General features: G+C 49.8%; 1 protein-coding gene across 1 annotated transcript in view; it reads right to left on the bottom strand.

The window, feature by feature from the left end:
• The window catches only part of BRINP1 (BMP/retinoic acid inducible neural specific 1), a 91,086-nt gene extending 70,494 nt beyond the window's left edge, over positions 1–20,592 (bottom strand). Inside the window, exon 1 of the mRNA XM_064677090.1 lies at positions 20,153–20,592. The gene's annotated coding sequence lies outside the window, so the exon portion shown is untranslated. The remainder of the gene's footprint in view (positions 1–20,152) is intronic.
• Between the last annotated feature and the right edge of the window lie 1,352 nt (positions 20,593–21,944).

Raw genomic sequence — 21,944 nt, 5'->3', positions numbered from 1 at the left:
CTTCCTGCTACTATTCCAGAATTAGCTGGGACTTGCCACAGAGCTGCTTAGAATTTTTTTGGATTGCTCATTTCACGTCAGGAAAATGCCAATTCATCAGAGGCAAAACACTTTGTAGAAATTTGTTGATTTAAGGGGAAAAAAAAGGCATTTTGATCAAGTCAGCTTTTCTTTGGAACAGAATGTGTCGAGTGTTCAGTTTGGAAAGGATCGGTTCAAGATTGTGGTTTGTTTTTCATTACATGTTGAGTAATATACATTCAAAATCAAAATGAAGTGTTTTTCTTAAACAGCGTGTTTTGACTGAGCCAAAATAGATTTTGTAATTTATGCATAAGAGGAAATATCCAAATTCATTTAATACTGTTCTTGCATTTTGGAACAAGAAAACACCTGCAAACCAGACACAATAAACTGAACAAAAATCATACCATTCCCTACAGTTTCTACTGGAAATTTAGGAAGGAGAGTAATCTGAATAGTCAGTTCAGTGAGGCCTGTGTCAGGTCCAGAAACCCTGGGTTTGGGTTTCATGCCTGTTCCATCCCGTGTGCCAGTCTTGCTTTTCTAATATATTCCCTTGCAACCACTGGGACCTGTAAGCAGAGAGACTGAAGGAAACAAAAATTGATGCCCAAACTGCCCTGAAGAGCAATAGTGTAACATTAAATCCAAGAAAGTCAACTCTTACCTCACATCTGACATTCCTTGCAATAATTTTGTTGTTCTGAAGTTTGTTCCTGGGCAGAGACTTTGCCACAAAAGCCACATGGAGTGACCCCACTCCATAGGGTTTGGGGAATGCAAACTACCACTGCTTATTGAGGTATGTTAAGAAGCTGAAGTTACCAAATGATCCTTGCAAATGGTTTATCTTCCCATTTTTCTTGTCTCTCAGCAAGGAGCTTAGCCTCTGACCTGGGTCATTTGTGTTCCTCTGTTCTAACTGGAGGAGCAGAAGGGATTAAAATCCAGGGGCTTCTCCTGGTACAGCTCCTGTTGCTTGGATAATGACAGCCCAGCCAGCCAGGGTGACAAGCACCATTTAATTTGGAGCTTCCTTCTGGGCACCAGGTTCAGCCACCACTCAGCTGGATGAAGCCAAGGGAACCAGGGGCAGCTGAAGAGTGGGGAGAGAAGGGACCCTGAGTTGGCAGCTGCAATTCCTGGCCTCAGGCAACTCCGCTTTCCTCATCCCACTGAGCGGATGAGGAATTTGCTGTGGCCATAAAAATCTCCATGTGCATTTGGCCATACATTCTCCTTCAGGCTCTGTCTTAGACCCTAGTGCACAGTCCTGCCAGGACACTCCAGAGACAAGGTGGGACCTCCAGAGGACAGAGCTGTGCAGAGGAACAGAGCTGCACGTGGGACCAGGGTGAGGATAACTGCTCCCTTCACATCCCTGCAACTCCCCGAGGGATGCTCTGCAGAGACTTGCAGGTGTGTTCCACAGATCACTAATTTAAGTGTTTAGGATGGACTCTTTTAGCTCACAGGACACTTGTGTGAGGCTGAAAACACCCAGATTCAGCCCCTTCTACAGCCCTGCCACCCCATATGGAAGTTATGTGCACACTGATGCACAGGTGCCTAAATTCAGGATAGGAATGTGAGCTAGAAAATGTATTAGCCCCAGAAAACACCATTTTATGGGCATCTTGGAAACAGAAGTCAGAAATATTGAGTGCAGGTCTCCTGCTCTCAGAATGCACCAGCCCAGGCTCTGCCACAGCAGGTTCTCCTGGAAGGTCTATTGAAGTCAATGAGCCTTGGGTTGGATCTCATTGCAAAAAGATAATCAAATACCATATTAACTCTTAATTTGGAACAGAATATTAAATTAGAAGCTTGAATTAACCTGGAACTGCATTTATATAATGAGAAGATTTAAAATCTGTGTATCGTGAAGGTGGGAGAACTACCCAAAGCTGCTCTCACCAGCCCTGAACCCTGGAGCCACCCTACTGCAGCACTGCATTCCCACCTATTCCCTAAGCACTGAGCCTGGAAATCCCACTGAGACAGAAGGATGTGTGAAAAATAAAGCCATCTCCCCCTTATCAGTAATAATCAGTGAAACCCAGAGGGCTGGTACCAGCTAAATCCCAACCAAAGCCAAGAACTGAAAAATCCCAGAGGGTATTGAGGGTCTGCACTGGAATCTCACCATCACCAACACTCTCTCCCATCAGTTCTGCAACACAGATCTGCTGAAAACCAAAGGAATTCAGTCCTTGCCAGGATTAAAGACCAAAACCACTCAGGTCTGAGCATCTCCAACATTAAAGCAGTTTGGGAGCCAAGTTTCAGGCCACCTCTAGCTGTGAGGTTTATTTATTTCCTTCTTTGAGACGGTTCTGCTCTGTGCTAAATCCATCTCCTGACCACCTGGAGCGTTTGAGAGTCTTGGCTGTGATGCTTGTCTGTTTAGATAGACTGTAAGTAGAGCTGGTCAAAAATTTTTGACAGAACAGTTTTTCACAGGAAAACGCAGTTCTCTCGAAATCCAAACGTTGCACGGGAACATGTCAATTTTGACAAACTTTTTTACGTTTAAAGTGTCAAAACAAATCAGTTTGATTTTCTCTTTTCATTTCAGTCATGTTGAAATGTTTAATTTTGAGGAAATAAACACATTATCTTTATATTGTTTCAGTTAATTTGTTTTGACATTTTTACACATTTTGCATTGTATTGATATAAGTTGAAAATATACTGTTGATTGAATAAAATATTTGATGCTGTTTCATTTATTGCATGTGTTACCATTAGACAGTGATAAATATTTCTCATGGCATTTTAGTGCTTCAGCACCACAGGAACGGAAAATATTGATGGTCTCAAATTATTATTACTTTTGAATTTTTAGGTCGTAAGAGCCTTGTGGGATCCTGGTTCTCCTTCAGGCTGAAGCTTAAAAAAAAAAAAAAACCCAACCACATATCAAAAGGCAAGAATTTCCCAAGGAAATAGCATGTCCATTTTCCAGGCAGGTCTGTCAGCTCAGTGACAGCATGGCACAGCCCCACTCCCCTCTGCACACCAGAAAACCCTCTTCTCCACTTGCTAAAGAAGAAAAAGGAAGAAAATGCAGATTTTCCCAGAGTGGAATTCGTATGCAATGTTTTCATGAGCATCAGGGATTTGAGTCTGAATACCATTGACCTCCTGGGGCCTTTGGCTTCCAAACCACTTATGTACTTTTAAAAGATATATTCCACCTCCTTCTTGGAAGTCCACCTGCTTGGTTGTTTGGGGTTTTTTTCTTGTTTTAAACCACATTTTTGCTCCTCCATGCATAAGCTCTGAATTTCTGCCATCACTTCCATGCTGGTGGTGGTGACAGTGAGTGGAAAACAAGGGCAAAGCAAGTGGCAAAAGGGAGGGTGAGAACAGCAGTGCAGAGTGAGCCTGGAACGAGGCAACTTATTGATCCCTCATTTCATGGAGGGAAATGTCCCCAGCGGCTCCTGTGCAGCTCAATAGGAGATGGAGGCAGGGCTGGAGGGCCAGAGGACACACAGTCCATTTTAAATGGGGAGAAAAGCAGGATCCCAGCGTGAGGCTGTGCCTGATGGTGGATGGAGTGAGAGGCAGAGCACGACCAGCCTCCTTCTCCTCCCTTCATCAGGGTAAAAGGAAGCTCCAGCAGGTACTAAGGGCTGCTCCTTCCCATAGAGGCCACGCCTGACTGTTGTCTTTCCCTTCTCCCCCCTTTCATGAGGGTAAAAGAAAGTTCCAATACATAGGAAGAGCTGCTCCTTCCTATCAAAGGTTCAGCACCCCTTGGAGAGAGGGGTCAGTCCTCACCACCACGGTGTTTGTGCAGTGGGAATTAAAAGGAGAAGCATCCCTCACCTTTGGAGGTTTATTTACAGCAGCAGAGGGGGTTTTTCTGTCTGCTTTTCTCTTAAAGAGACCTGCCTCGACCACCAGGCACTGCGGTCAGAAATCTGAATTTCCCCACGCAGCTGCTGGGAGGGCACCTCTGCATGCAGATCTGTCTGGATGTCTCCTTGTGCTCCAGCTGGCCTGTCACTATGGATTACAGCTTTCAGCTAATAGTGAGCATTGCTGGAGTCTGAGACTTCCATTAAAAGCCGAGGTTTCCACCTCCCCTCCCCACAAATGGCTCCATCCCAGACGTGGCCTCATCTCTGGGGTGGGGAAGGAGCAAAGTGCCTCAATTTGTTTCTGTGTTAGGCAACAATGGAACAAGTTGAAGGCAGAAAAAGAGGTTTGAGGATGATAAATTCTGAACACCGTGGATAATTTACTTGAAAGTTGATCTTACCCCTTGTCATCAGCACATCTGTGGTGCTGGAGCCCTATCCCTCTGACAGCAAGGGTACAATGGAGCACTGAATTACCCCCTGGAAGAGTCCTTGAGGGAAATGCTTCATTACTCCAAGCCATATTGTGGAGTGTCTTTGGAAAACAGGAATGCTCCTGCGGGGAGGGATTGCCCATCCATGCCAGACTCTGCAAATCATCAGCCCTTCATGGCCAGAGGAATTGAAGGGTGAGGACAGATCCAAGAGAATTGGCCTGGGCACTTGACCTTTCCCCGTTGCCAGGAGGAAATCACTGAGCAGAAAGAATAGCACATGCTCCACCGGGGTCTACAGAGGGAGGGAAGAGGGTCTGGAAGAATTCAGAGCTGTTTGTAAAGCAAACACTGCTGCTTCAGCACAGCCTGTGCAGTTGGCCAGCACTGCCATCACTCGTGGGCATGCTGAAGGGTGACTTCCAGTTTGGCAAGTGCCAGGTGCCATCACAACTCCTCCTGCTCCAATGGAGGCATTCAGGAAAGACTTCTATGTGAATGCTGAGAGATTCACACCTTTGGGGCTGGGGGAAGGACAGGACATGCTGAGTGGCAGTTTACAGTTTCACTGGCACGGTGTCCTGCAGTCCCCTCCACCAGCACACTGCTGACTTCTGCTACATCTCCCCCGCACTGGAGAGATCCTACATGCCTCTGCAGCTTCCCAAAGTGACTTTGGCTGAGAGCAATCCAGAGCAGGCGTCACATTCGTGTCTTCAACAGCCTGACTCCCAGAAAGATCCTGTGCAACAAGCTGGCCAAATCCAAATCTGAAAAACACCTCCATCGCTGGTCATGATTAATTAATTCTGCTTCAACATTCCCCAGGGCACCTAGCAGCTAGTCAGAGCTGCCAGAGACAGAGACACTGCTGTGGAAAAGGAATAAACAGACTTTCCTCAACTGCAGAGGTGGAATTCGATAATAAATAGCTAGCTAGATAAATAATTTTCTGTGAGTGTTAAATTAAATGCAGAACAGGAATACAGCTGGCTTATCCCCGTGAAATCAAAGGTGTTTGGAAGGAGTTTCCAGAGAAAGAAGAGTATTTAGAGTCTACTGTGCTCATGAAGACATAGCCTGAAGTTATCCATCATGGCTAATGTGAGTGTTTACAATGACAGACAGCTATTCCTGGACATTTTATTCTTGGTATAATATTCTCAGACCAGAGCAGCTCAAGGAAACTTCCTTCTAATTTACATCTCTGTTTTCTCCCTCCTCCTGCCCGGATTGCAGACCAGGCAACATCTCTGTTCCCACAGTGCCCACACGGTCTCTCCAACCAGCTGTTGTGGGCTTGGCCTGTGTTCCTCAGGGAGCTGCAGCTGTCAGCCCAAAGCACAGGCTCTTGAGGCTCTCCTCCTGCGTGCCCTTTTGATGCCTCTGTCCCCTAAACCCACAGGCCCTGCCCAGGTTTGTCCATTCCCCACACAGCAGAGGCTGCAGTGACAAACACGTGGGATTTGAGGAAGTCAGCGGGAGCTCCGGCGACATCCTGGATCCAGGTACAGACCTGGGAGTGTGTTGTAGCGAGCAGATGGCTGTCTAATCCCTGCCAGCATGGCAGCCCTGGTGTGCAGGGAGCACCCCCAACCCCTGTCTCATTGAATATGCACATTCACAGCTGATTTTACTCGAGCACTGCAAGTCCCTGTGCACAAACCATCCAGATAAATCCCCGACTGAGGTCCTGTCCCAGCAAAGAGGGCAGATCTGCTGGTTCCCTTTTCCCCACACATCTCCCAGTCCTGTAAGTCTTTGCTGCCCCTTTGCCCTCTGTATCCCTGAGGGTACAAGTCCACCTTGCAAATATGTTGATGTTCTCCTCCCAAAACATTCAGTTCAGACTCTGCTCCCATAACAGTGAGCATTCCGAGCGTGCAGTGGGTTCCTCTGCCTTTCTTCACACCTTTGTCCAGAAATCAGTTCAGATCATCCCTTCCTCCCTCTTTACTCTTCACCCACCGTGCTCCTTCTTTATCCACCCCAGCAGGCAGAGCCAAGACATGTTATTAACACTTGCCACTTCGTTAGCAATCCTCTCCAGGAGGAGCAGAGGAAGAAAGAGGGAAATGTGCAAAAAAATAGAGTGTCAGGAAACTCGGATTAAAGGAAGAGTAGCAAAGACTTGAAGGTGTGAATGAGAAAGTGCAGGAGTAGAAGAAGTATGAGAGAAATCTAATGGGTGAGAAAGAGATTTATAATTAATCCATAGGCTAGTGAGAAAGTGGGGAATGTAAGTCAAGAGCACAGGATTCTCTATATGTTCCTTCTCCTGATTTAATCTGACTTCAGACAAATCTTTTTACTTTCTCCTTTTATCTCCCATCGCTCTGGACCCTTTGAGTGTGTGTTATTTGAGGTATGAATTGTCTTTAACTGCCTGTAGCATAAAGGGAACTGCAATCACAGGCACTAAGGATGCGAGACATTGTTTTTAACACATCCTAAAATTAGGCTCAGAAAAGTGCTTGGGGATTGTCTGCCAGTGTTTATTAATTCAGATTGAATTCATTAGACAGTTACTGTCAAAAAATGGGGTGGGAAAAAAAATTAAAAGAATCAAATACACAACTGCATTATTTCTTAACTTAAATGCTTTCTGATGAGGTGTTTGGTAAGTGGATCTAGAAAGAAGTGAAAAAAAAACCCACAAAACCAACCAATAGTGGAATAATATGGCTATGGGAAAAAAAAAAAAGGGTTATGCTTCTCTGCTAAATGTAAATATTGAAGTGATTTTCTACTCCCCTTTCCTTCTAGTCTCAAATATAAAATCTTTTCATTCTTTCCCTGCCATGCTAATTATACCTAAATACCTTAAAGTAATTTTTTTCCCTTCATTTTTTGTTCCAGAACCAAACTGATGGGAAAAAAAAGAGAAGTCATTATTCACCTATTCCTACCAGGAATTCCAATAACTGTCTGTCAGATCTTCATAACAACATGAGGGATATCAGCAAGGCTGAGTTTCTGTGAATTTCTTAAGCTGACAACTTTCAGAGTCCTTTGCTCTCTTCTAGTCTAAACCTGCATTCAACAGAGAAATTAGAGTGAAATAATTAGATTTACAGAAAAATAAATGAGCAAATCCTTGTATCAAAAGGGAGAGAAAAGTTCCCAGGAAATGATCTGAGAGTGGATTTACTTTTTCCATTAGAAATTGCCACATAGCGCTGGTTTATTTTAAGACGGTGACACAATCCCTTTTTACCCTCTATTCCTCTGAATTCTTTCTTTTCACTTCTCTTGGTTCCCATTTTTATTTTTTTTTCCAGCACCACTACCCCTAACACAGAACCAAACAGGCACGAGGTCCCTACAGAAAACTGGAACGTGGGATGTCCAAGTGCATATGACATTAAGCAAAAAAAAAAAAAGCAGAGCTCCCTGAATCAGCAATCCCTGACTCAACTCCCTAAAGAGCTCTTGGAACACAGACACGCAGGGATGGGAACAGCCTGTTCCAGGGATCCTGCTCCTCAGGCCTCATTTGAATCTGTTGTCATGTCTGGTCTCCCAAGCACAGGACCCTCCTCACAGCCACCCACCAGCAGTCTTTGTCCCAGAGGCATTTGGGAAGCATCACCTGCTTAGCTTCCAGTGGATTTAAAGAGAATTAGGCACATATGTAGGAATTGGGCATCAAAATATCTCCAGGTGTTTCCACATTGCCAAAGATCTTGGCTCCTGTGTCCCTTAGCCATAGACATTGCACTTGCATTTGTTTGCTCTTGGGGTTTTTCTTCAGGAGGAAAGAAACTTCCACTAAGAAGTAACCCAGTTCTAGGTATATTTTGCTTTATTAACATCAGTTGTGGGCAATATGAGTAAGCACAAACCCTCCAAAGGCTTATTGTCATCCTCCACAATCCTCCAGCACTGTCCCAGCAGACCCTGCACGCTTGAACACTCTGCATGTGGGGCATGGAAAATGCATCCTTGAGCCTCTTACTACAGAAAGTCTGCATTATTGAGCTGGAAATCAGTCCTCATATCCTTTCAAGTGCTTGGAGCTTTAAAATCACACCTAAAAATAAAATCCAGAATGTGTCTCAGCTCTCCTGTTGATTTCCTTTTCCCCAGCTCCAAATCTTATGGCTGGAGGTCTGCGGACGAGCAGGAACGCTGCGCAAGGGCAGCAGACTGTGTGTTTGTCCCCAGCACTTCTGGCCACCACTATTATGGCACCCGAGGGAGGGTCATGCCCCAGCATCAAAGTTATCTGAGCCACGAAGGGTTTGGGCAATGCAGTTCACTGGTCTCAAGGCTCTACAAAAAAGCTGCCTTGGAGGAGCAGCAGCGAGGAAAAAAAGTGCAGCCACGGACAAAATTTCTGCCTTCAGACTCGAAAACAAAGTAATGAGAAGCACTGCAGGAGAATCCACTGGCAGAAAGGACTTATCAGCCTCTTTTGCTCTTCTTTTTAATGTAAGCAGCTTTATCATTAATTGCTATTTACTGCCTTGATTCAGGCTTCTTAAAGGACAATGCACAGCTCTATGTGTGTGTGTTTGCACCTGCACCTCGCTGTGGGTGTTGTGGAAGTCCCCATTTCTGTGTGCAAGGGAGGGATATTCCAGTAAAAGGACGACTTTGCCAGTGGTCTTGGGCAAAGAGGAGAGACATTAATTCAGGCCAGATTGGTTGAGCCATTTTGCTGGGGTGGAGGGGAGACAGATGCAAACCAGTGCTGCTTTTGCCCAGCGCTGGAAATGTGAATACTCAGCACTGCTGACGACCAGTCTTTGGGGGGGTAATATTTCCTGAGGACAGGGGATGCTGAATTCTTTAAAAAAAAAAAAATCCAGATTTTTCCTCACGCCAAACTTGGATCCGAGTTCCCTGGGTAGTTGAGATTCACTGTGTGAGCTGGAGGGCTCAGAGCTGCAGCACTGACTGTGAGAGATTCGGCTCCTGTGCATGGAAACACATGCATTTAAAAAGCTCTTCTGGAAGCTATCAGCCTAAGTGACCTGCCCAAGGTCATATATAACATGCTGGTGACAGTACCATGATTGAACTATCTTACTACAGCACTGCTTTATTCACACAGTGCTCTTGCATCCCAAAACAGCCTCTGCTCCTGATCCACTGCTCCCTTCCCCTCCTTATCACAGTCTCCTTAGAGACACATCTGTCCTGTGCTCCGTAAACCATAATATACCTGCAGTCTTTTATTCACTATCTGTCACCATGCAGTTTTATTACATATCCCTGAATTATCCAGCCTAGGCTACAATCTACTTATTCCTGCCAGCCATTCTCCCTTTCGACCCTCACCTCCCCTTTCAGCCTTCTCAGTGTTTTGAGTCTTTCAGGCACTTGAAATGCAGGGACAATTCTGATTCTCTGGGGGAAATCCAGCAGAATTTCACTGAGGCCAGTCTGATGGTCTCCCTCTCTTTTCTAAATGCAGGTGGTTGGAAACCAGAAGCTAGCAGTGGTCTCTGCAGTCCCATTTGAACCAATCCTTCAAGAATACTAACTCACAGCTGCCATTTTAAAGCTCTGTTCCCCATTCTTGCCGTCTATAAAATTTTATTCCCCTCCTCTCTCTGCTCCTTTCATCAGAAATCAATCTTCCAATAATGCAGGTAAATTGCAGTCCTACCTTATAGCTATTTTTTTGCATGCATCTTTCTCGTGAATTTTGCAGAACTAAAGCTCCCTTGTCCATCCTTCCCCTTTCCAGCCAAGCCCATAAGCACAGTAATCATCACACCTACACAACACCTCGCCAGCAGAGTTGCACCTGCTGGTCACATCTCTCTCCTGTTTGCAATCCAGGAGGCACAGGAATCATTTGTCCCAACGTGGCAATTTGTCTCAGCATTCACACTTGCCTTGCAGGTGAACTTTGTGTTCCTACCTGCCAGCTCTCCCCTCCTTCCACCCAGCCCTACACACCTCTCAGAACATAATTCCACCTATTGGTGTGCTTTCCTCACAGCCATCAGCTGTCCATCCTTCCCACTTTTCTGAGAGGAACTGCTTTATTCCCTGTCTCAGCCCCAGAGCAGATGACCATCGAAGAATAGTCTCCTCTCTGCTCACTCATGGCCACTGGAGAAGGAGCCCTCAGCAAGTGTCACTTGTCAAAGCTGAACATCCCTGTCTGCATACAACAGCCTGTCCTCTCTGCACCCAAATGTCTTTCTTCAGGAACAGGACAAAAAATGGCTGAAGGGAAAGGAAAGGAGTGGAGAAAGGCAGGTTCCTCCTCCCTCCCAGCCACGTGGCCCCGGCGATGGTGGATGACTATGGGCAGGACGCAGGACTGTGTCCAGCACACAGCAGACAGGAGGCACTGCAGGAGGCACCTCGAGACCCTCAGGTGCATGGGGATATGGCTCTGGGGAGAAAATGTGGGGAGGGGACATGGCTCCATAGCTGATCTCTCTCCACTGTGTCACTGCTACCAGGCTGGTTTGGTTAAAGCTCAAGGTTTCATGCACTTGTCTCTGCCGCAGCCTTCCTCCGTCAGCTTGGGCAAATTCTTTAAGGTGACATTTTACAAACACCTTGGGGGCTGATTTTCCAACTGTTCCCCATATCCCACTGTGATATTTAAGGTCCTGTCTTCTAAAATGTTCCACTACCCTGCCACTGACTGGTTTCAAAATCTGTCAAGGCAAAACTGCAAACTGAAGTGCTTCCAGTGACTCTAACAGGATTTGAATCGATCCCTGAGCCGTGTGCTGCACTTCCTCTGGTTCTGAGCAGAGGTGATGGCATTCCCTGTTTCTTGTCCTCCTCCTCTGTCCAGACAGCAGGCCCTTCAGGGCGGGGAGCTTGCATCCACACAGTTCCTAGTGCTGGGAGACTCCAGGCTCGCCCAAGCTCTGCATCATCCCACAGATAACGGCGGTGACGGAGGAAACCGAGATGTGCAGCTCAGGGTCACAGCAGCTGCTCATACCCACCCCTTTTATGTCCTGCTCCAGTATCTACTGTAATCACTGAAATTACTTTTGTGGGAGGTGACACAGAGGAAGAGATTCCTGGATTGATATTCTGCCTGGCATTGATGAAAACCTTTTTGTAATACCTTAATCCAGCACCCACAGAAGCAATTTGCTAATCTCTTGCTGACTTAGCTTCTAGCGGGATCGACCATAGCCAGTCATATTACCTGGCCAACCATATTATGTTCTTTTTATGCAGAGAGAAAATGTCCTTCCTGACCCCAGAAGATGGTCAGCCTTTGCTTTGAAGCATGAGATCTGATTACCATTGTCCCAGATTGCAGGGCTGCAAATGCTATTAATTGCTACAAAGTTACGTAGCCTTTTACACTTCAAATCCATCCGGACTTTCATCTCAGCCACATCCTGCAGCAGGGAATTGTGTGGCTTCACTATACACTGAAGAAAGGACTATTTCCTTTTAATTTGCTTTAAAAGTTGTGCCCTTTAATTTTGATGTGCCCCCTTGTTCTTGTATCATCAAAGTGTTAAAATGCTTCTGATCACTTTTCATTTTAACCTTCATATACCTTTGCACTGGAACCTGAATTTCCCTTCTCGCTCCTCACTTTCCCAGACTAGATAAACTATTATTTCCAGGCTTTCTTTATTTAACTTGTTAATATTTGTAAAGCAATTTAAAATGTATTAATATGGTTCAATTATAATATCACTCCTATTTTCCATCCTTCCTTTTAATGTCTCAAGTGTCCATCTAATTTGCCATCAATCTCCATTGATTCTCCCTCTGATGATATGTTAGTCTTTATAATATCCCGGGGAATATTTCTTCTGCCTTCCTGACCAGCATTTTGGAACAAAGAAGCTGAACGCTGACGGATCATAAACATGATTCACTCTGCACTCAGCATGTGTATGGATTTGCTGTTGCTCGGGCTTTGATCCTGGAAATAGGTTTCATTATGTCTGTGGGGCTGTAATTAAAAATTTGTCTGTGTGATTCCAGTTGGAGGATCGGGCTCTTTGCAGTCAGGATTGCACTGGGTCGGCCACACCTGAGCACAGGAGTGAAACCAAGTCTGTGTTTGATATTTTTGAGCAATATCTGAGCACTCAGTGACATATCCTGCAGCAGTGGGGCCCTTGAGACAACGAGGGTGAATTGATATCTGTCCAATCACAAATAGGACAGAAAAATGAGACATGGATATTCACTCCTTCTCTTTCCCATAGAAAGTTGGAGACACCCAAGGAGACTATGTGGTACCAGATGTAAAACATTCTAAGCAAAATATCTCTGCAGACAACTCATAACTTACTCCATTGCTGCAGAATGTTATGAAAACCAAAACCATAAATGGAGACAGTAAATAAACAGTCACACACAGGATCTTCCTGGTGACACTGCACATGACAGCCCTCAGACAACTGACTGCATGTCCCCACACAGCTGAAAGGTTATCCCTGGAGTGACAGCACCCATCCATGCCCTTCTGATCCCTTCACTGTCCTTCTGGTTTGGTTAGACCACTTCCCAGTTTCTCCCAGTCTTAGCAAGGCCTGATCCAGCTCCACCACCAAAGTGTCAGCAAATACCTCAAGCAGCACCTCCAGTTCCAATCAGTCTTTTAACTTTAACTCTTCTCCCCCAAGAAGCAAATAAGAGGATTGATAAACATGTATCTCTAATTGCACAAAAAGGATTTTATCAAAATATTTCTGAGAACTCAAGTTACTTTAAGCCAACATCCTATAAATATTGTGGGGGAAATCCTAACTGGTCTCTTTTCCCTGGTTGATTTAGATTTATCTGTTCACTGGCCTAAAACATGGTACAACAACCCTCCATCATTTTCAAATACTTTATAGTTCTCTTTTAGGAGAGTAGAAATGGCAGATAAACACATTATCAGCATTCTCAGGCATAAAACAGCAAAGCCTGGAGTTGTTTTGCAGAAGCAACTCCGAATTTGGACGACATGACAATAAGCAATTCTAGAAATAGCTGCTGCTCTTAGGGCTACGTTACAGAGATCCTTGTTGCTGCTTTTTTTCTCTCTGTTCACAGTTTTAGCACAAACACTGTGCTGTCTTTGTTAGCTCTTCCCTTTGAGTTCCTCAGTATTTCTCAGGCATCTTTCAGTCTCACCTTGTACCTCCTGAGCTCTCCGTGCTCCCTCAAAACACACCTTTGATTTTGACTGCCAGTCTCCCTCAGCACAGAGCAGTGTGGGAAATGGCTGGAATAACTCTAGCATCCTCCTGCTCTGGGCAGGGAGGGGGGCTGAGCCAGGAGGGACCCAGACCCACATATGTACCCCAGCATATGTCTGAGGGTTCACTTACCCACTCACCATCTGTACCTGCTGGAAGAGCAGCCACATGCCCAAAGCTGCCAGGCTGCTCCAGCACCCGCATCCTGCCTCGCTGCTGTCTGTCCCACTGATCCCAGAAGTCCAGCTAAAGATTCACACCTGCTTATCCCGGTCCTCCTGCCTGCCCTGAATCCTCAGCCTCCTCCCCAGGGTCACAGCTCGTTCCCATCCATCCTTCCTTGGTTAGTTTTAGTTTTTTTGTAATTTTCTGCCTCTGAACTACTGAACACGTCTTCTTTATCTATTTTTCTGGCCCTGCAGCCTCACTTGGAATGTGCTGCCCAGAAGGAGGTGATGGTTTTAAAGCTCACCCTGTTTCCCACCCTGCTTAGCAAGTCAGCGTCCACAACTGCAAGGATAAATTACCACAGAGGTCTCCAGTGTTAGCAATGCATCTGACACCCTCATGCACAGCTACAGCAGGGCAAAGAGATGGCTAAACGGGATCCGTTGTGCCGACTCAGGACTTCTGGCCAGAACTGCATCCAAAATCATGATGGACACAGCAGAGTCTAGAGCGCAGGGCAGGTTCTAAATCACGCTCTAAATCAAAGGCTAAGAAAGAGATCCTCACTCACCACGGAGCCAGTTAACAGCCCTGGCTCCGACAGCCTGGGATGATTTACAGCAAGTGGCTGCAAGCTTTTCACAGGTAGTGCTGTACAACATATTCCGGCTGGAATATGCATAGATATAAAAGTCCAAGTTGTGAGAAGATCTGTCATAAGGCTCCAGGCTGCATCTTCTATAAACACCAGGTGAAAGGACGTGCTGCCTATCGGGATAACCAGGAGACAGATCCCAGGCACGAAGAGACTGCAAGATCCAGAGCTACTCCACTGGAAATCAGGAGTGCGGAGAATGGATGGGAGTATGAGAGCTCCCTCTACTCCTACATTCTGTTTTGATTTCCAACAAAAAGCCCTGGAGCAAATTGTTTTTTCTGGAGCTTCTCTTACGTGTGAGAACCTCTCATAGCTTGGTTTGCAAGCTTTTGTGTCGCTGCTTGGTATGTGTCAGCCCAGGGCTGACTTTGCTGTAATTCCTGACCCTCTGGGAGGGAAGATGTCGCTGTGATGGCAACACTCCATCGAACAGTGCCCACTGCTACCAGACACAGAGAATTGCTCTAGGGCCTGAAAGCCATGCTGGTGCTCCTGGCACCTCAGCTTCTACCTCTGCTCAGAATTTCCATCACCAGTACAAACAGTGAACAACAACAGTGTGTGTCTGGCAAGGGCTGTTCACTCCCTCCTCCTCTGCAGGCCACCATCTGAAGCTGGTTTACATTATTCACTCCCATCAGTTGCTGCCTTTCTGACTTACTGTTATTCCTATTGCCAGTGGAATAGGTGATCCATCAGCAGTGCAACTAGTAGTTTTTCTGAAATAGGAGCCAGGAATCATATGTATGGAGTTCAAGCAGTTGGGGATGCTATGTCAACACCTAGAGACGTGCCATCACCAGAGCTGCAGTGGCTTTGGTGGCACCCTGTGTCCTCTTCTCACCCAGCACTGAGCTCCAAATGGGCCTGTCAGGGACACAGCAGAGCTCTGTGCAGAGCTGAGCTCTGCCAACTGCGCCGTGCAGGCAACAATAAGATGGATGTAGAGCACATGACTTCAGAAGAACAAACAGCAAAAATAAATAAGAGAGTCTTTCTCTCCCTCCTGTGATGCTGCTTGCAGGTCCTGCCTCAAGGCTGCAAGAAAACAGCTCCCCGTGCAGGGGGCTGCAAAGGCTGAGACATGTTGTGTTATACTCCCCAGCCCAAGTGCACAGGGAATCCTGGGCCTGACTTAGCTCCTTTTCAAAATGACATGTTTATACCCAGTTTACACCACCTTCACTTAGGATCTGATCCAGCATTCCTGAAATAAACTTGATTCTTTCAATAGCCTTCAGCTCAGCCTAAATCAGCTGCTCCTCTGATTTCTGCTCTTCCTTCTGTTCCTCCCTCCCACTAGTCCCAGCACTTTTCCTTCCCTGGCCTAGCCTATCCATCCAGCAACAGCCACCCTACGCCTACTCTCAAACCTTGGGGAATGCCAGCTCATTTGCCTAGTCCAGCTCTGCCCATGCTTGTTTCTCTCCAGACAGAAGAACCCAGCAGATATACTCAATTTCCTTTCCCAGGCCTCTCTGCTTGACAATATTTCCCTTTTCCACACCCATTGCAGCCACGAGCTGCTTCAGCCGTGTCCACCCAAGCTCCAGGCCCAGCAAGTCAGCTGGATGTGACCATGCAGAGGCACAGCCAGCAGGGAAAGACCTCCCCTGGCATCTGGGAACACTCTGGGGTACCACACACCACTGGCAGGTGCTTTGCCCTGACTCAGCTCAGCACCATTCCATAGCTCAGCATCCCGCTCCAGCAACCATTTCCAGGGAAGGGGGAGAACCACAGGACCAGCCCAGGGTCCGTGGGTCTTCTAGAAGCCAGATCTCTGTGTGTGTGCCTGGATATTCTCCCTCTCTGGGAAGCTGCTCTGTGTGGCCTGGAAGGAAATGGGCCAAGGTCCTTACGGTTGTTAAAAATCCCGTGATACTTTCGTGAGGGGGACGGTGTAAATCAAACCACCGGGCACGAGCTCCCTCGCTCCGGGTAATTTATATTCTGCCTCACTAAGTTCATCTCTGCACTTCCAATGCATGAAGTGATTTTTCACTTCCCCTGTAGTATTTGCTGGCACGGAAAAGCTGCTGGGCTCTGTCCCAGAAGTAGCTGCATTTCATCACCGGGTGAACGATCCCTGCGCGCACCGGGCCGGGCCCCCGCGGGCTCCGCTCGCCCCGCGGCTCCGCAGCGGGAGGACTCGGCCCCGCACCCGTCCGGCACCGAGCGCCCACCCCCGGCCGCCCCCGCCTTATGGTGGGCGCTTGGCCCCGCTCCGCGGGGATGCGCGCAGGGGATGCAGGCGGAGGGGATGGGCAGAGGGTGCGGGAAGGGGGCGCGGGTGGGGGATGAGGGAAGGTGGTGCGGGCAGCGTATGCGGGAAGGATGATGCGGGCAGGGGGTGAGGGCAGAAAGATGCGGGAGGGGGATGCGGGGCAGGGGGCGCGGGCAGGGGATGCGAGTGAAGGATGCGGGCAGGGGATGCGGGCCGGGAGTACGGGCAGGGGGTACCGGCATGAGGATGAGGGCGGTGCGTATGGGCAGGGAGTGCAGAAGGTGAGTATGAGCAGCGGGTGTAGGCAGTGAGTATGGGCAGGGTGCGGGCAGGGCTGTGGGCAGTGGATATAGGCAGGCGTGTGGGCAGGGATGCGGGCAGGGGTGCGGGCAGTGGGTATGGGCAAGGGTGCGGGCAGGGATGCGAGCAGGGGGTACGAACAGGGATGCGGGGAGGGATGTGGGTAGGGGGTATGGGCAGGGGTGCGGGCAGGGGTGCGGGCAGTGGGTATGGGCAGAGGTGCAAGCAGGGGTGCAGGCAGGGTACAAGCAGGGTACAAGCAGGGTACAGGCAGGGGTACAGGCAGGGTACAGGCAGGGTACAAGCAGGGGTGCAGGCAGGGTACAGGCAGGGTACAGGCAGGGGTGCAGGCAGGGTACAGGCAGGGGTACAGGCAGGGTACAGGCAGGGGTGCAGGCAGGGTACAAGCAGGGGTACAGGCAGGGTACAGGCAGGGTACAGGCAGAGGTGCGGGCAGGGTACAGGCAGGGTACAGGCAGGGGTGCGGGCAGGGGCTGCCCCGCTTTCCCGGCGCTCGGTGGAGCCACAGCGCCCCCTCCTGGGTTCCGGCGGCAGCGCCCTCGGGCCGCGCTGGCGCAGCGGGCGCAGGGCGCCGAGCGCGGGGTGTGTTCCCTTCCCGGGGGTCCCTCCCTGACTTCCCATCTCCGAACGCCGCGCCTCGGAGTGCTCTGGGGGCTCTTCACACTCATGTCTGTTCTTCAGCGGTTTGGGTTTTTTTGGAGGGAGTGGGTTACCGATTAATTTTTTCCTGCCTGCTCAGAGTCCCTGCATCAGCTACAAACACCGAGCCCTGGGTAAAGTCTAAAAATCCACATCCATTTCTGGAGGTGGGCAGGAAGCCAGGCGTGGATGTGCCGGTTCTGGAGTCGGTTCCTGCAGTGCTTTCCCGAGCAATGAGCCCGGAGCAGGCACTGGTGCTCCTGCCTGAGCAAAAATGGGAGGGTTTGGCTTTGAACTATTTCTGTCACACAGACAACAATGATTATTGTCTGCTGGCAGACCCATTCCCACATAGTGTTTAGCACCAGCCTTACCCGTACTTCCAATGTAGTAAACAGTGGAGGTGAGGAGGGAACACAGATTCATCCCCCATCATCTCTTTTGAGACACCTTTTACCTATAAGCAAGCCAATTCACCATATGTTCTTCCTCTCCCAAGTTTTAGTATACACTTTAGTCGGCCTCATTATATTCCTGCTCTTGGAGGATTGCACAGTATCCTGACTAGGCCCTATGGAAAAAGGGGAAGGGGAGGAAGGTCAGAGGGGGAGGTTAAATACCTCTAACACCAGTGACATCATCTCCCCCACACATCCGAAGTCATCTCTGATCAAAGGGGCTTGCAAAGGGAGCATCTGTACTGTGAGGATGGGAGGGTTTCACTCTGAACCAGCGTAACACTGAAACAGAGCCTTGCACTGTGTGTTTTAGCTATGGATGTGTGTGTGGTTTTGCTCACACACACACTCACACACGTTAAAAACCACGGTAACTCCAGCAGAGCTCTCCCCATACTCCCAGGCTCCAGCTCTTATCAGAGAAGGCATGATGGGTATGGAATTGCCGCTGCTCCCCCAGCCATTTCCCTGCTCCCCTGGCTGCTGCTCGTCTGCCTTTCTTTCCAGGAGTGAAATCATTCCTGAGTCCTGGGAACGTGCAAAGAGCAATAAAACAACCGTAGACACACAAAATGTAGCAGCTTTTCTGCTGAGTCGCAAAGGGCTTTGGAGTCAGACAAACCCCAAATCAATGCCTGGAGCAAACTACAAGGGAGAAGACTACGCTGGAGGAGCAAACCACCTACTGCGAGCCCTGCAAAGAAGACAAGCATGTGTGTGCTCATGTGAACGTCTGAAGGCTTGATTCACATAATAAGAATATCAACGCAGCTATTTCTGTGGATCCAGTCTGTGTGTCTGAGTGTGGGGGGGGCCGCAGAGCTGGAATAGGTGTTTGCATCCATGCGAGAGCGAGCCCGAGATGCTGTGTGTGAGCACGGGGTGGGCTGTGTGAGTTCCCAGCATGTGTTTGGTGTGCTTAGCGTGTACATGCATGAGGGAGACCACGGCTGCTTGTCTGTGTGGTGTGTGGGAGGGAGAGAGTCCGTGTCTGTCTGTCTGTCTGTCGCTCACAAGCAGAGCTGATCAATATTTTTCCTTTGTAAGGAATATTTTAAAAACCTTTCATATTTCTTACACCGAACCCACATCTCCTCTTTACTTACTCCCTCCTCCTCTCACTATCCTCCAAATACTTCTCTACAACTCCTGGGAAAGAGCTTTACTGTCATTAACAAATTATTATTATGCATCCAGATGAGCAGCCAGAGTAAAGCACGAAGGACCTTTCTATCCTGCCTAGTGCAGATGTCAATCACACGGCTAAATTCAGACACCAATTCTGCCAGCGTTTCATCTGCTGCTGGGTTCCCTCCGGGAAGAGGAGACCGCATCCAAGAAGTGACACCCCCTCCCCTTCCCCACTCCCAGGTACCAGCACGGGGGGACTCTCCAAAACCAAAACACACACTCACACCTACAACCCTCTTCCGATCGTCTCTGGGGCTTTAGTCCTAGACTGTGATGGACCTCGGGGATGATGCAATGGTGTGGAGATGCCCCCCGTGCCCCCATTCCCCAAGGACTGGAAAAAGGCAAAGTTATGCTCCAAACCAGCCTCGTGAGCAGCACCGAGAGCTGAGCGGGAGAAACCCATCTCCTGCGCCGTGCGGTGCAGCCCCCCGCCATCGGCGCCCTCCCCCGGCTCTGCCGCTGTCTCCCATCCCCGCTGGAAGTCGAGGCAATCAGCCCCGTGTGGGATTCGAGGCGACAGACTTTCCTTTTTTTCCTCCGCGATTTGCTTGTCACTTGCGCGAGCGGAGCAGCGGATTAAGTGGAGATGACACCATCTCCTTGGGGACGGTCCCCCCCCGCTCCGGGATGTATCGATACTCCGGAATACAGATGGATCCCGGCTGCCTCCCACCCCCACCGCCACCCCCGCCTCTCCGCCAGCCCCGCCGAGCCGGGGACTGAGCCCCCATCGCGGGGCATCCTCGGCGGGCTGCGCCTTGCCCCAGCACGAACCAGCGCTCCCAGTCTTCCCAGCGCCGGCGGACCCCGGCCCCTCGCTCAGCACCGCGCACGCAGAACCGCTAACGGGGCTGCGGGACTTTTCCATCCATCCCCCGCCGTGCCCAGGGCGGGGGTGCGGGCGGTGCGGGCGGAGGGGCCGCGGGCGCGGTTACACAACGCGGGCAGGACGGGGGAGCCCGGCCCCGGGCACGGGCAGAACCGCAGCCGCAGCGCAGCGCTCGCCTTTACCTGATGCTTAATGTCCCTCTCTGGCGGAGATCGGGTCGCCCGTGGGTTTTATTCGGCTCGGTAGGAACTTGTGGGAGAGCTTCTCTGTCCAGCTCGCATACTGGGTGCGGGGCTGATGCTGCAGGCGTGAAAATCCTGGGGCTCTAGCAGTCCTTTTCATGCTCAGACAGAAAATCCCCTTCCTTGATCCAGATCGCGGGCATTAAGGGCAGAGGCAAAAAAGAAAAAAAAAAAAAAAAAATTCCTTTTCTCCCCTTCTTCCTTTTCCTTTTTCTTGCCTTTTTTTTTTCCCCCCTTCCTGTGTCCCCCCCCCCTCTTCTGCTGCTCAGTTCGTAGCCATCGGGGGAAGGAGCAGAGGCAGCAGGGAGAATGGAGAGGGGGTTAGAAATAAAAATGAAAAAGGCTCCAGGAGGGAAGCGAGAGGCTGGGCTTGCCACAGAGGGAGGGGCTTGGAGCGGGCTGGAGAGGATGAATGGGGAAGAGGAGAGCAGGGAGGAGCCCCAGCCTGGCCATTTTATTCTAAGAAGTGTTTTGTACATAATTAGAGAAGGGGAGGGGCCGGGGGCAAAAAGGAGGGACTTAAGCTCCGGCCAGACGGAGCCTGGGCCGTGGGAAGGGAGGATGAGCCCGGGAAGGGCCGCCGGACGGGGCTGCGGGGGGATCTAAACTTGTCTGCCGAGGGGACCTCCGAGGGGATTTGGGGAGGAGGCTGCAGCGGGACCGGTTGCCATTCCAGGCAGCTCTCATCCATTTAATTTTTTTTTATTTTTCCCCCACACACACGCCTTCTATTTTCACCTCCCCCGAGCCAGACAGCGCGGGGCTCCATCGGCTGGGGGCGAGGGGAGCAGGATGGTGCCCATCCTGACTCCACATTGCGGGGGTTCCACCCTTCCTTGGGGAGCTGGGGGGGAGCCGTTCCCTCATCCCCGCGGCGCGGATGCGGTTCAGCACCGCGGACAGCGCCGGGCCGGCGGGCGGGGACGGGACGCGGGGGCTCGGGGGGCTCGGGGGGCTCGGGGACCCTCACCGGGGGCTCCACAGCCCCGGCTCGGCAGCGGCTCGGAAGGATGAGCCGAGTGGAGCTTCCCTGGGAGGCAGCGGGCAGAGCTCCCGGTGCCTCCCGGCCCGGCTGGATCCGCCTGGCAAAGTCCGACCGCTGGGCTCGGGGAAGGTTTGGGATGGGGAATGGAGACGGGGATGCCTCAAGGGCATGACCCACCCAGACAGATCTCGGCAGCTCAGCAAAGGCGAGCAGTGTAGGGAGAGCGTTGAACAACGTCGTGATGTGAGGATTCCAGGCAGGGAGCTCCCAGAAAAGTCAGTCACGGCTGGGCTGGGCTGGGCTGGGCTGGGCTGGGCTCACACAGGAAAAAAAAGTCAGTCACCTCCTGCAGGGTATGTGGGGCAAGGAGGGCACTGGGAGACGCCCTCCTTCCATCCCCCTCTTCTGGCCTGCAAGGACACTCTGTCCTTCTCTCATCCATCCCCTGTGGCTACAGAACATTGTCTTAAGCTAAATCTTCAGCAAATCTTTCCTAAGCAGAATTAGAAGCTGTTTCGTTAAACTCCAGGCTGCTCTGATAGGGCTGGGGCTTAGCTTATCTCAGTTACTGGGTGCCCAGAGCTCCCCAGTTGTACTTTTCTCCAAGTGACTGTTCAGCCACAAAGCTGAACATCACACTTCCTGCTAAGCCACCCTGGATTCTGTCACACTGCCTCAAATAAAAGGCTGAAAGGGGGATTCTCACAGATTCCCCTGGTACAAGGCTGCAGAGGAAGGGCTTACACC

This window comes from Pseudopipra pipra, chromosome 20 (assembly GCF_036250125.1).
Source record: "Pseudopipra pipra isolate bDixPip1 chromosome 20, bDixPip1.hap1, whole genome shotgun sequence".
Classification (NCBI taxonomy): Eukaryota; Metazoa; Chordata; class Aves; order Passeriformes; family Pipridae; genus Pseudopipra; species Pseudopipra pipra.
Note: the sequence above shows the minus strand (reverse complement) of the source record. Positions and strands in the feature narration are given on the sequence as shown.